The sequence below is a fragment of the Harpia harpyja genome, chromosome 8 (assembly GCF_026419915.1).
Source record: "Harpia harpyja isolate bHarHar1 chromosome 8, bHarHar1 primary haplotype, whole genome shotgun sequence".
NCBI lineage: Eukaryota > Metazoa > Chordata > Aves > Accipitriformes > Accipitridae > Harpia > Harpia harpyja.
In genome coordinates this window covers 42792668-42807743 of record NC_068947.1, presented here as the reverse complement: position 1 = coordinate 42807743, position 15076 = coordinate 42792668, and the positions used below count along the sequence as shown (strand labels likewise).

The following is a 15076-nucleotide window of genomic DNA, read 5'->3' as shown; positions in this document are numbered from 1 at the left end:
GGAAACATGGGCTAATTGCTATTACACTTTTTATGGCATTCAAAATATAATAACAGAATACACTGCTTTTTCAAGTAAAAGCTTCAGATGGGTATGCCACAAATTATACATCTGTAGAAGCCACTCCTAGTTAAGGAACTTTTCACGAGTCTTTCAAAGTTAAACAGATTACTAGAAGAAATATCCTCTCTGAATTGCAGAATGAGTCAGCAATACCTACAGGTTTTTTGGGACTGGGCTTTATAGAGGTTGCTTTTGCTTAAGCCATTAGCAACTATTAAATTAATTCTCTTCATTTCACATTGTATACAGCTGATAGAAAATGTGGGGAAAAAGCAGTCTTCAAGGCATTAACCCCTTCACGCCTCAGGATGGTTTTTTTATGCTTGAAAGGAATTTGATGATTTCAGCTTTCTTCTCCTTCTTAACTTTGCCTCCATTAGGACTGCTTGCATGAATAAGGGGTTGCAGAAACTGGCCCTTATGTTGTAATGTAATCACCGATTGATTCAGCTCTGCAATCAGCCACTCATCTGTGATGATCATTTCAGGGTCCTGCCAAGAGTTTCTGGAAGGCTCTGTGCTAGCTCTCTACTGATCACATAAACAACTAAAAAAGTTCCTTATATATTACTTTGCACTAATTCATGTATCTTGTTCTGAGGGGAGGGAGAAAGAATCATAAGGAATCATAAAGAACACTGCTTCTGAACATTAATAAAACACCGATGCATACCATCCCCAACAAAAACTGAAAAAGTAAGATTTAAAGAAGGGAAATGGTCTGTGGTTTGGAATGTATATTTGGAGAGAAAAGGGATATCCAAAGATCAGCGTCTCTGAGAACAGCCCATTTACCAATGTCTAAACAGCTAATAACTGAATGTAAAAGTGTCTAATAAAAATGTACTATTATATTATTTACTACAGCATAAACTTTAAAACATTAACATGAAGAAGGTAAACAGAAAACTGAATATTTACTGTGTCAAAGACTAACCTTACTTTCCAAAGTTTGAGTCAAATATTGCTATTAATAATACTGACAAGAATATTTCCCCTGGCGTGAGTGAAATTACTCTGAGTTAGAGCGTACAGAAGCACTGAATTTGGCTCTTTGTCTCTTGCTTTGTGATATCCATCTCCACTGACTCCCTCATGCTTTGGACACCTGGAAAGAGCCATGGACTCTGGTATTAGCTAATGACTAGGACTCTCAGTTCTGTGTATGGGGTGCCACAAAATCTTATTTCTGGTATACCTACCCCGCTGGAAGTGCCACTGCTATTTTCTTGTTCAACGGCTTACATCTGGTACTTTCAGCAAATGTTGCCCTCACTCTCTATACCCTAAAATGATAAATGCATCACCTGGAGGCTGTATCCACCATTTCCTGCCTAACACTTCTCTCTTAAAAGGTGACATAACACTTCAGAATTGGGAAATAAACATCCCACAAGGAATTCTGAAGAGGGAAGGACATGTGCAAGTGCAACCATGCAGTGAACTAATCTTTAACCACAAAATGCCAATGTCCTCTTAAAATACAGATCAACCCTACAACGCGGCACTAGCTAAACAACTAAATATAAAACACACAAAGCCACCAGTGGTAGAAACTCCTTGCATCTGCTCAATCGTTAATAGTTTTTCTCCAAACTGGAGTAGTTTTCCATGGTGCTAATAAGAACCTTTGCTAGCACGCTTTCCAGACGCTTGAAATCTAGCATCAGTGGAAGTGCCAAAGGCTGCATCCACACTGCTAAAAGTACCCACCTCAGACAGCAGTCCACGGATCCCTGGCCAAGTAATGCAGACTGGCCCATGTCCACTCTGCAGGTGGCTTTCATCTCTAGAGCAGGCTGACAGCACGCATGCTTCAGAGCACTCAGCCTGGAAGTGTTCAGACAGAGAATGTCAACTACAGCAACTTTGTCTAGGTCTCAAATGCAGGACAGGTGTACTCTGAGTGCACCTTGCACTCCTCATTCTTTATTCTTCATATGAGAGGATCCTTTGCAGGATGCACCCATTCTCCCCCAGCTCAGATATCCAGACGTTTTTGCCCTGGAAGGTAAAATGTGGTTGAAGGGTGGTGCAGCCCCAGGCGTTATCCTGCAGTCCGTTCCCTGTGCAGTCAGGGTACACCACTCCAGAACTCCTCCACAGGCAAGGCAGTGGGGCTGCAACACTGGTAACTGACTTTCCCATGCCAACGTCCATGGTCTGGGCACTTTTGCACCTGAGACTTCTCTTTCCTAGGCTATAGGAAGTAATAAATCCTATTTATGATTTTCTGGCTATCTTAGGAGCAATTTTGGCACCAAAGAATCTAGACTGGGATTCATCCTGGAAGTCCAGAAATTTCCTGCATGACAGGTTGGGTTTTCTGTGCCTAGAAAAAGCCACAAAAATCCTTCAGAAAACTTTTATAATTGCATTCACTCCTTACGCAGCTTACTACACCAGCTGGAAGCTGAATTTCATACCAGTGGTCAGCAGTGTACCTCCTGAAGTGAGAAGATCTGTTTTACAGCCAGGGGCACAATATGACCTATAATTATTAAAATCCAGAAGAGGATTCAACTCCCTTTTGTAAGCAGTATCACTGACTATACATGTGAATTACTGCTTCTCAGTAAGGGAAGTAAAACACTTACAATCCCTTTTCACATCCAAAGCAAATAGCAAGCTCTCATATCCAACAAAAGTTCCAACCATATTTTCATAATTCAACCTGGTTTTCCTCAAAATGGGGAATATCAGTAATTCTCAAACTCTGGAAAGCTTTTCAAATTAACCCATTTTATTGTTGTAAGGCCAGACTTTGAAGATCTAAGTTGCATTTTAGTGCCCAAGTATTTCCACTGATCCTATGGGACTGCTCTTAGCATATGTTATCATTTGGTGTGAGTAAATCAATATCCAGTTGGCCATAAATTGTAGTAATAGATCAGATTTTACAGTGATAGTTCAGAGGTGAACTGCATAGGGAAGTTCATCCAGTTTTGAAAAGTGAAGCAAGATATAAAGGTATTAAAATCTAAAGCTCCCTCTCATTACCTTAAAAAAGGTCTGAAAGTTGGAAAACTTTCAATAATTTCTCATTATTTCTGTAGATTACTCATAATTGGATCCAAGAATAAAGAGGAAAAAAATCAAGCCAGTACTTAACTTGAAGTATTAACTACACATTGTTCTCCTGTAAGTACTCAACAGATCTCTTCTTGTTAAAATTATGGCAAACTGGAACGGTAGTTCCCTTCTGAATCAACATTCATTTCTCTCCCCTTCCCTTCTGAAGACTGTTACATTTTGAAGTCACAAATGATTATTTATTTAGTCCCCTATAAAATGCATGCGTGGTCCCAAAAGCCAGAATATAACACTCTGCAGTACTCACAAATGCAGTACTCATTATTACAAATTATTAGATCACTTAATCTTCTTTGCCAGTTCCTTCTTTAAAAAAAAATAATATTCACAGTCCCCCAATACAAGCCTAAAATACAAAACAATAAAAATAACAGTAATAATAATGATATGTTTGCTTGGTCTTTTATGGCACAGAAAACAAATGCCTGCTGACTTGTATTGCAGGGATATACACACTGCGAGTTGATATATGGCTGAGTCAGTCAGTCCCTTACCCTGAGGATGCTCAGTCTGGGTAGAAAATGTTCACTTGGTTTTTAGGATCTGCAAACAACTACAGTAATCAGAAGATGAAGCCATGTTGTTCCTGCTTTGAGTTCTTCCCTTTCAGATGAAATAAAAGTCTCTCAGACCTTTGACTCAGAAGGCCTCTATACCGAGAGCGGAATCATTTGGCTGGACTTCTTTCCTTTGTGCAACCAACCATGCATTGCCTGGAACAGTGAAACAGTGCAGCACCAGCCTCCAGGCTGATGCCAAATCCCACCTGGGATGCTCACCTTGCCCTGGCTTTGTAGCATGCTTTATCCTGTTTCTCAAACCCAGCTTCTGCTCCAAAGAGCTATTCATTCACCCGACCTTTCTCATTAGTCCTTTCTTGTGTACCAAGGACTGTTTTCCTTCCATTACAGTCAATGAGAGTAAGCATCTGATTACAAAGGGAATTTCCAAGCAAGAAAAGACAAAAGCAAAGGCATGCTCTGCATTCTCAATCACTCAAATCATGATAGAAGTAAGACAATAAAATACAAATTTTTCTCATTCTCCTGGAGATTACGATCAGAGGTGATGTAAAAAGAATATGGGCTGTACGCGTCCTCAGAAATCCTTACAATGGTGATTAAATCAAATTAATCTCCTAAGACCTCCTGGGGTGAAATCACTTCATTTACTCAGGCTACCAGTCAACTGGAGCTGAATCAGGTGAGCTCCGAAGACTTCTTATTTCAGCTCTGTACACTGACGGAAAGTAAGAAATTCTTGGTAGGTGTAGACAGTATACTCCAACCCTTTTCCTCAATTTGGACATCTGAGAATTCCTTGCATACAAGGAAAGACTTCAAATTAGAAAGAAAGTTTGCATCTTCACATGTCAAGAAACTCTACTGCTACTGGTGTGGTGATGTTGGAACCTAACTCACTTAAAACCCAATTGATTCTTGGGTTGGGTATCTCTAGAAAAAAAAAAAGAGATGGAAATAGCAAACCGGGCCTTCCTTCACTTGTAAAAAGTCTGTGGGGTCCTGGGGTTTTGTGAGTGTTAACATCGAGCATAAGAGTTAGTTAAGATTTATTTTGGTTGTAGCAACAAGAGTACGCCCATACACAACAGCCATGGGCAGCAGTAATCATTATTTTTTTGTATTAGTGTATTTATTCATTACCACACCTGAGGGAGTCAAAGTCAAAACCAATGTGTAATATGGCAACACAAACCTACAGGTTTTTACATTATGGGAAATGCAGGCAGTGTCTCCAAGTCTTTGGACTTAAATTCTGGGAGAAGACCCTTCTGGGAGCAACAGTGACATTTGTGGCATCTTCTAAAAAATATTCTTAGAAAGGGCCTCTAATTAGTCACCTGCTCTCTCTTTATTTTACCGTGAAATGGAGTAAACTTCAGGTTTTCAGCATAATGTATTTTCTGTCAACCACTGTGCTGCAGAATCACGTATGAAAAATAGGTAAATCAATTTTGGAAGCCAGAAACTGAAATGTTGGATCAGTCTAATCAAACCAGAAGAAGGTAGGTGGCTTGATCTTCAGGAAGCAGTTGTGCCATAGCCTCTCCTTTTACCTTCTTTGTCAGGCAAAGGCAAAACCAGCTTGTTAAATAGGCTGAAATTCCTAAACCCTTCTTTCACTCCCACTCTTCCAGTACCTGTTAGTGCATCAAACAATTATGCAGAGACTCTAACACAGGCTATGTAACATATATTGGGAATATACACTAAAAGAATCTTATTAGCTGGCTCTATTAGCTGAAATGAGCAGGAGCAAAATAGTTAGTAAGCTGAATTTTAGGTGTGGGGCATTACACATCCCACAGAGATGAACAGAGAAAATTCACACCTCTTTTAAATGCTGTTGGAGTGTAGGCTGGGGAGAATAATACAGCACCGGGTTACACAAAGATCAGGTACTGTGCAACAAGGGAAGGTGGAATCTTAAGCAAAACCACAAAAGCTTAATTTCTGAAGCTAAATTTTGCAACAGGGTCAGATTCCCATGTCACTGGATAGCTGAAGAATCCCAGGAGACAGCCAGCCACGCACAGAGCAGTACCTTGCAGGTCTTTGCAAACTTCCCACAGAAATCTGCACTAAACGGGGAGACTTTGGCCCTTGCACAGCTCTTCATTTCTTGCACCTGTTCCTCATTTCCAGAAACAAGTAGTAACTGTTATGAAGGACCAACCACAGAGATGGTGTCCCTCCTTGTCCCATTTGCCATCTAAGTCAGAGTCACACTGAAATCCACAGATGCCACAGGTTCCTCTCTGGATTTAAATACAATGGGAAGAAAGAATTAAAAGCAGAGCCAGGGAAGCTCTAGAGTCAGACTTTTCTGAAAAGAGTATGAGAGCTGGAAATGAAGTCTTGAAAATTGCAAGATTTCAAGACCAGACTTTTTGGTTCCCGTGTTCAGACTGGGAAATGGAGACGAGCCACACAGCAGAATGCATTGGGCTGACAGTCCTAGAGGCAAAGCTCAACACAGGGAGGAGAAGTTCTTTGCAGAGTTCAGCCCGTAACTACTGCTTATCTAGCCAGTAAGGGGAAAAATCAAGTGCTGCTCCTCACACATGGCCATCACTTTTCCCATGAGTAAGCAAAAGGCAAGAATTTGGCAACCTGGGCAGGACTGCCACCCCGGCAAACCTACTGAACTGCAAAACAACTTTCCCTAGGGATTCTCAGGTATTTTAAAATCGTCTAAACTGAATTCACAAGACCAGCTGCACCATTCAGAACTGCAAAAAGCTTTACAGTGTCTAGCCATCCACCAGCATCTCAGACATGGGTTTTTCAGAAATTAATTTGAGTTGGATGAGAGGGAATTTGAGAATGCATGGATTTTTCCTGCCTGGGAAATCTAAAACTTAATTAGACAATAACCTACCACTGCTTTATTGTTGAAGGAAAACAAGATGGGGGGGTCCATATTCCTTCTTGCAAAGAAAAAGGTACTGATAGGTCTGCAGACACAAGACAAGCATAGATACTTTTTTTTTTGTTACAGCAGAAAGTCCCTGCATACTCGTTAGGTCCTTCATGAAAAGGCTTGACTAAAATCTACTTGACAAATGTATACTCAGAAGTGTTCTCAGGGGTTTGTCTAATCTTCATTAGCAGCTCAACCACTTTTAATACCAACTTTGGGGACAGGTGAGGAGGGAGGGAATCTCTTGCCAGCACTCACTGTTGACAAGGGATTTTTTTTTTTTTTTTTTTTTGGTGTGGAACCAACTTAACATGGACCAAAGTGTATGTGATGCAGTTAGGAAGAAATGAAACCTCTCCATACAGACACCTGTACTTGCGACTTAGAAAAATATCAGTCTTGACCCACTAGTATCTATGGACAAGTACAACGTGGCATCTACTAGCGTCAGGTTCTTGATCTAACAACTCAAGTGGAGAAAAAAACAGGACTTTTTTTTTTCTTGGGCACAAAAGTGAATGAGCTGTGGTCTTATGTAATTCTGGTTATACAGAATAGAGATATTTTATTCCTATCCTATTTATGGAACCAGATCCTCCTCTCTAGCACACTTTACACCCGATAGGAGATTTTCTGACTGTATAAAGCCAGCGTTGATGACTTGACACTGTGTGTTCCTGAATTGTCTTCCCCCTTCCCAAGGTACAGAGAGAGCTCTGACAGCCTGGGACAACCAGGGATCCATCTGGGATCCAGTCATCACTGTCCTAAATAAAGCAGCCCAGGGATTAGACAAATTTATTCCAGGAGCCAAAATAAAGAAGGAATAGAAAGGTGACAGAAATTCACTCTTGTCCATGGAACCAAAAGGGTAGGCATATTCTTCACAAACACATGAAGAAGGAAATGCATATGGCATATATGCACTTACTTTAGACTGCAAAGTCTACTGACACTTTTGTCATGTCTATGGAAGACTTTGATGTATCTTAATGGAGAGGGTGACTACACAAACGTATCAAGGGCAATTTTGCCCTGGAGTAGTTTTTACACAGCTCAGAGGAGCACCACGCAAAGGATACAGAGGCAAGGGTGACCTAGCTAACTCCAGAACCAAAATACTCACAACCACCAAGGGCGTGAGTCTCAGCTAATAAACTCTTCTGAGTGGTTCAGCTTGTTTTCTCATGCACAGTGCAATATCTTGCTTTTGGAAGCAAAGTTATTGTACCTTCATCTGATTCTTTGCCAACCCTTACCAGAAGGACCAGCTTCACTGATACTCTCGCCTACAGGCACAATTTTGCTCTTTCACTTCTTTAAAATGAAGGTATTGTTTGAAGGAACGGAGCTTAATTCATTTGTGTAAAAACAGTACTAGGTCAGAATCTGGTATCTATTCTTCAGAAATAACCAGAATTTCTCTTTCTCTGCAGAAAGAGGTAAACACTTGATTTTCCTTAGCTGATAATTCCAATTAAAAATGTCTACAATTCACATCAGATTAATTAAGTTTTATGCGAAAGTACATCTATTTTACTTATTAATGTATTTAGTTTGCACAACTCCGGTTATAAATATTGATCTGTTTGGATCATTAACTGCAGTGCAGTTTTAAAAATAGAATGATTAAATTCAATAAAACCTAAATTTAAGAATAGCAATTTTAGGCTTTTAATACAGCAAACATCAGCTTAGTGCAAGCCAGCTGGATTGCAGAAGAAACAGCAAGCTATGAGGCTGTTTCCCACAGCAGCTTCTGAAATAGAGATTACAAGTGTATCATTCAGCTGTTAATGAGAATCATGGTTTCTTCTGCTAGTTTACTAGTGGCAAATTGGCTTAAAAGAGTCACCTTAAATGGATACTGTAGGGTAGCCTGTGCTAAATGTGTTTATTGGTTAAATGAGAGCATTAACCTTAGCAGTAATATGAGTTCTCACCCACGTACAAAGTCACCGGTGTGAATGGCACTTGGTGTTACAACTTGGTGTTACAACGCGGAGACCTCTGCATTCTGTATCATCTGAGACTTCCAGGCACTGCACTCTGGCCACAGTCAACCAAACCCTTAAAGATCGCAAGGGCACTGAAAGGTTAATGACTCTCCATGTGTCATTAGCTTGCAAAGAAGGTAGGAAACTCAGGTGGTAAGAGAAGCATGCACAATGGAAAGGGGAAGGAATAAATAAATTCCACTTTCCTAGCAAAAAATAAATCCATCTGTGCACATTGAGGAGCACTGCGGCAGAGGAAAAGGCCTTGGAGTACTACCCTAGACTGAACGGAGTACGGTGTGCTCCCCTAGGCAGGAGGCTGGCAGCCTCTCCACCCAGAAAGTGGCAGCTTAAGGAGTCCTGTGCCTCCTTCCACCTTCCAGCCTCCCTTGTGCAGGTACATGCAGTCCATGGTCTGGAAGACATGACCTGGCACACAGCAAATTAGGTGCCTGTTGAAAACAAAAATTTAAAGCAGTCTAAAGGAAGCCATCATATCAAGATCTGGACGAATTATTTGTCTTGAGTTGACCAAAATTTACTGACATTGACTATAATGTCTGGAAAGGAGATATGCAGTTGGACATTTCACACGTTATTCTCCTTCCTCTCCTTGCCAACTGAATTTCCCACCTATTTTGCAGATGTACTAGTGATACAGTATAATTTACATTTTCATTCCCTCTGTTCTCCTTAAGGCTTTGGTTAATCATGATCAGAGTACAGTGCCTACAAGATCTAGATGACACAGAATGCAGAGTGATAGCAGACTTAGGGGTGAAACCAAGAAGGAAACAGGAGTTTGTCCAAGCTCTGTCTGCAGCCGAACTGGTATTGATGTTAATGGTTGGCAAAGAAGACTCAAGGAGAGTTTGTTTATGATTTGTAGGGTGGATGGCTCAGAACAGTACGAGAAGTGAGCACCTTCCAGCTCACGTGCGAACCTGAGTCAAGAAATAAGGTAGGACTGAAAGCAACCTGCACCGGCTTTACCGTGTCTGGTAGACAATGGGTGCTGGGGAGCACCCTCCAGGTTATGACTCCCGCATCAGATTGGTGCCAAATCTGCTTCTGAAAGAGCTGAACACTCCTTTTTACTCAGGCTGGAATGAGAAAAGCCAGACCAGCTCTTGTTTGGTCTAATTCAGCAGAGAGCAAGTGGAGGCTCACGTAGTTTCCTACTTGCTGAGCTACTGTCCTCTTAAAACAATCCAGTGTGAATAAATGTTATTTAAATCTATAGTGCGCATTCACAGACAAAATTGTTTTAAAATTTTTTACACGTGGTGGCTCACCGTGTCAAGACAGAACACAGCATTCATTTTAAAAAACAAGCAGGTTTTCTTAAAATAATCAAACATTCAATAAAAGAGGTTTATTGTTGCCTTCTTTATTTGTTGGGATGGGGGATGGATTTTTTTAATCTTTCTCTTGCAAGCTCAGCAGTGTTGAATAACCATGGGAAGGATACTGGAATTTGCTTTACTAACTTTAGTAATAATTTGAATTGTCTTTGAATTTATTTTAATCTTGATTTAAATGTGTACTGCAGTGTATTCATCTCTGTACTTCTTGAATTGCCCAGCTGCATAAGAAAATATACTCCAGAATATGCTTAATAAAGAACATAATGGCTTTGAGGGATTTTTAAAAGCAAAGAGACATTATAACCTTCTTTCACTGTAGTAGTTGCATACTTCAAATGTAGACAATGTTTGCTTTACAATTATTAATTATTATGGCTGCCAGATACAATTAAAGAACAGCTTGTGCTCTTCCTATGGCTTCCTTCAAGCATTCACCACATAACATGTTATTGAAACAGCTAAATTAAGAAATACTAATGGCTAGCACTTGTATGATCTTTACTCCCCAAACCCCTACAATAGTTTGCAAAAGAGGGGCATTATTGACCTATATTGTTGTGAGGAGGAGAAGCGAAGGACAGAGACGTTCAGGAAAAAGCGTTCACCCATTTGAGGTTGTTCTACATGTAGGCTTTGTACATGGAGAGTACAAGCCTTTTCAAAGGCTTTTCAGAGCACAGTGAAAGGACTTTCAAAAAGCTTTCAACAAGCTTCCTCTCAAAAGGCTTTTAATAAACCTATTCAAAAGCGTCCCAGAAAAAGGAGGGAAGAGTGAGAGGACAAATTTTTTAATGTTAAATTATTCAGAAGGGTGGAAGTGAAAGGATGCTGTAAAGATATACAGAAAGATGGCACAACAGTGGAGGATAAAATGAAAGCCGAAATGCAGTGTTGGCAAATATGCAGTGGTGCACCTAGGAGACACAACTTAACTTGATGTGTGCAAGGACAGGCTCTGAACTAGCTGCTGCACCTCTGGAATGAGAACTCCCAGGTACAGCAGCTGGTTCCATGAAAACACCAGTTGGCCCAAGAAAAACAACTGGGATGCTAGGAATTATCAGGAAGGAAACAGAACCAGGCTGAAAATGTAATTATGCCTTTGTATAAACCCATGGTGTTCCCATAGCTGAACGCTGTCTGCAGTTCTGGATTTCTGGTCAGAAAGGCTGTACTAGCATGAAAAAACATACCGATAAAAGTATCACACAGTAAAGAACAGTGTCCAAACTAGAAACAACTAGATTAAGACTCTTTTGCAGAGAAAAGAGACAACCAAGGGTAAATGTGACACAAATGAATAGAAACATCAATAACATCGAGAAGATCATTAGGAAATTATTGCTTTGATTTTCCACAGTGCAAGAAGTAGAGGCAACAAATGAAACTATCAGGTGACAGGCTGAAAACAAACAAAAGAAGGCATTTTTTCAAGCAGCACAGTTAAACTGGGAAATTCCATGCCCAAGGATATTCTAAATACTGTAAATTCTTACCAGTCCAAAAATCAACAGGGCCAATTCATGGAAGCAAGTCCACCAAGGCTGTTAAACCTAGAAATAACATTTATAACCAAGGAATTTGCTAAACTGTGGATTGCTGGAAGCTGGGAGAATATGCCAGGGAAGCACCACTGTATGCTTGCCCTGTTATTACATCTTCCCTAGGTATTCAGTACTTGACTACTGTCAAAAACTGCATATAGGCTAGATGGATTTTGCCATCCCTCAAGAAATGCCTCAGAGGTCTGAAGACGGCCTCTACAAATAAAAGTATTTGTGCTGATGTAGGTACTTGTGTTGTTTATTGTGGTCAGTGGGCTTGCCCAAAGAAACCAAATGGATCCCTGACAGAGTTTGATGCCACAGACAATGCCCTCATCTATGAATGATTTCATCTTGGATGGAAGGAAGAAATCTCGGTCTTGTTGAAATCAGCAGGAATTTTGGCACCACCTGCAATGGAAGCAGGATCTCACCTTGTGCTACCTGACTCCCAAGGCTCAAGTACTCCCTGACACATCAGGGTTCCTCCTGGTGACTGCTTGAATATTCAGCATGAAATGATACAGAGATTTCCAAAGCACAAAGGTTTGTAGCATGCTCTTCAACACAATGATGGAGGAAGAGTTTAAGAACTACAGGACTTCATACTAAAACAGCATACAAAAATGTACTAGCACAGCCACTGTGGAACTGGTCTGCTACAGTCATCTTATCAACACACTGGCTCTGTTTTAACATTCAGATAGCTGAGGTTGGAAAGCAAACTCATTTTTGCATCTTAAATAGGGAAATGGAAAATGTTTTATAGGCTTTCATGCTTTATTTGAAGATTATCATAAAGTGAGATTTTTCGTATTGCAATGACTCTAAACTGTAAACCTTTTAAGACTGCTGACAGTCATCACAATTTTTTCAGAGAATGATCTGGTCTATATTTTCATCAGAATTGAAAGTATCAGAACTTAAGTAAAAAGCCCACCACCATTTAAAAAAAAAAGAACTGCCTCTAATTGAATAAAACCTCCCTGAAAAAAGTTGTATTTATATAGATTCTGTCATCACATTTTCTTCGGCCTTTCAAAAAACATTTGATTCAAAAGATTATTTGATTTTAAAATTATTTGATTTTAAAAATGAACATGTTAGTGGATTTCAAAACACATTTGATATAGTACTACTTAGGGGCTGAAACAGAGAGTTCTAAACTACAGAATGAGTAATCAAGCCCGTGCATCAATATACATTTGCCATATTAATATTTACTTGATCCATATAAACACAATAAAAGAATGAAAACAGAATCACTGCTCATTAGGAAAACCTCTCCATAAGGCAGTGTTTTCTGCACATGCCTGACGTGGCCTCATTTATTAGCGAGAGTCATCTCAATATTTCTTTAGGAACAGCAATTTGCTTAATTGTGGCTGAGCAAGATGGCTGGAAGGTGCTGAGATACAGAAAGATTTTTAGCCATGACAATTCATGAGGTAAACTAATCTCTCCTTGATGGATGAATCAGATTTTTGGACTGTAAGTCTAAATCCAGCAGATGAAGCTAGTCCACTGAGGTTTTTAATAATAAGAAAGGGGAATGAGAAGAACTATATAGCTAAATCATTGTAACTAGACAGTTGGAAAGGCAGAGACAGTTTGCACTTGTAACAACTTCTATCTCAGGAAACCATGTAATGGAATAAAAACCTTAACAAAGAATTAAAACAAAGATGGAAGACTTTAATTGAAAACTTGATCAATTAGCACAGAGGCCATAAGAAGGAGGCAACAGAGCATGAAATTTGATTAAACAGAACCATACGTCCTACTTCATTTTCAGCGATGTCGTGAAACTGATGACCTTGAAAAGAGAAGACATTAGAGGAGTGTAAAATAGCAGTTATCTCAATGCTGGTTAAAACAGAGAACTGATAATAAATATTGTACAGTAAGGAAGCCTTAAATTAAAATCACATACATATTCAGAATGGAGAGATGGGTAGTCATAAATTGCAGTAATTGACATGCAATCCAAATTTATTACAATGGATCTAGGCAGAGGGAATGCGAGAAAGTGCCCTAACTTCACAAAGTTGACAAACGGAGCAGATCACACTCTAGCTCACTGACTACTCAGGTTACTTTTTGACAGTTGGCATGACTCTACTGCATTAGATGATCCTTTTGTAGTCAATAAAGTAGATTAAATTCTAAAGATACACTACAGCAACAGAGCACTGGAGTCACAGTGTGATTCTTCTCAGTTTTGCCCCAAAATGAAATCACAAAAGGACACTCCTTCACCCACGTGACACTGCCATAAACCTACGAAGACCTCCTTCTTTCGACAGGTGAGGTAATAGGTGAACTTGATACACTGTGTTGAAAACAGATGTCTTTGTTCCTGTTGTAAAGAGGTTTGACTCCACGGTTGCTCTTAGAGATCACTACAGTACATCCCTACCCAGCTAAGAGTCCATGTTCTCATAGGACTCAATGCAAGGACTCTGTCACATTTCTACAGCTATCCAGAACAACCCAACAACATGGGGCTTATGTCTCAAGCTGCATTTCAGCTTTATTCCAGCTATGAACAGACAAACAGTGCCTTTCTGATATAAAATCTCCTGGAACAAAGGTTCCCCTTTAATATTTTTGAACAACTTGGACTGACAGGGAGACATTGTACAGGTTCAGTGCTTTATGTCTTGTGGCCATGGCGTTTTGATTCTCTACAGCGCACCTTAAAATTAGATTTACTGTCATGTGGAAACACAGTTTAAGTGATTCCGAGGTGGATTTTTTCCAAAGTGGCATGTCCTTGCAGCCATGTAATGCCAGCAGGATTTGAATGAGGTCAACACAGAGTGCTTCTGAGAGTCCCACTTATTGTGAATTCCAAAATAAAACAATAGCAAATGTCTAAGTATAGTGTGATGGTTTTGCCATCAGTGTTCTTCTGAGGAAGAATGTTATGGGTAAAGGTTCCTTCTAAGAAACTTATATTAGTATCATGTCATTTTCTGCTACGATGTCAAAAAGCCAAAGAAAGAATAATTTATTTTATTTTTGACGGCAGAAAGCAAAATGAATTTCTGCATGCCGTGTAGCAGTAAATGTTGCACTGTACTCCATTGGAAAGAACTAAATCAGTTAAACACAATGAACTAGGTTGTCCACTAATTGTCCACATTGGTGTTTCTCTCCTTACTGAGCTACCTCCCTCTCCAAAAAAAAGAAAGGGACAAGCACTGGTGTAACACCGATTTGCAGTGGTCAGGGCTCCAGTACATCCTGTCCTGTGGTATCAGTGGCAAGCACATGGAACACTTACAAGCGTGAGGAATGCTTAATTACATCCAAATCATGCATGAGCAGCTTCGCTTTTAAGCTTATTTTTAATTCTCCATTGAAGGAACCACCAAATATTTTTGGCAGCAGATTTCTCAGTCTGACCTTCTGAGGTCCTTCCTAACCCACTGTTCTCTAATTCTGTGAGAAACGGAGAAAGAAAGGTTGCAGACACTGTGCATTCATTCTGATATATTTGCTTACAGTTTTCTTGGGCTGAGAGAATACTAGCAGAGGCCCTGATATTCCATTAAGGCTGTTT

The 15076-nt window shown here is 39.9% G+C and overlaps 1 long non-coding RNA gene across 1 annotated transcript in view; it reads right to left on the bottom strand.

Moving 5' to 3' along the window:
• The window catches only part of LOC128144933 (uncharacterized), a 95787-nt gene that overhangs the window by 26423 nt on the left and 54288 nt on the right, over positions 1-15076 (bottom strand). Inside the window, exon 2 of the long non-coding RNA XR_008236268.1 lies at positions 1777-1893. This is a non-coding gene — a long non-coding RNA (uncharacterized LOC128144933). The remainder of the gene's footprint in view (positions 1-1776; positions 1894-15076) is intronic.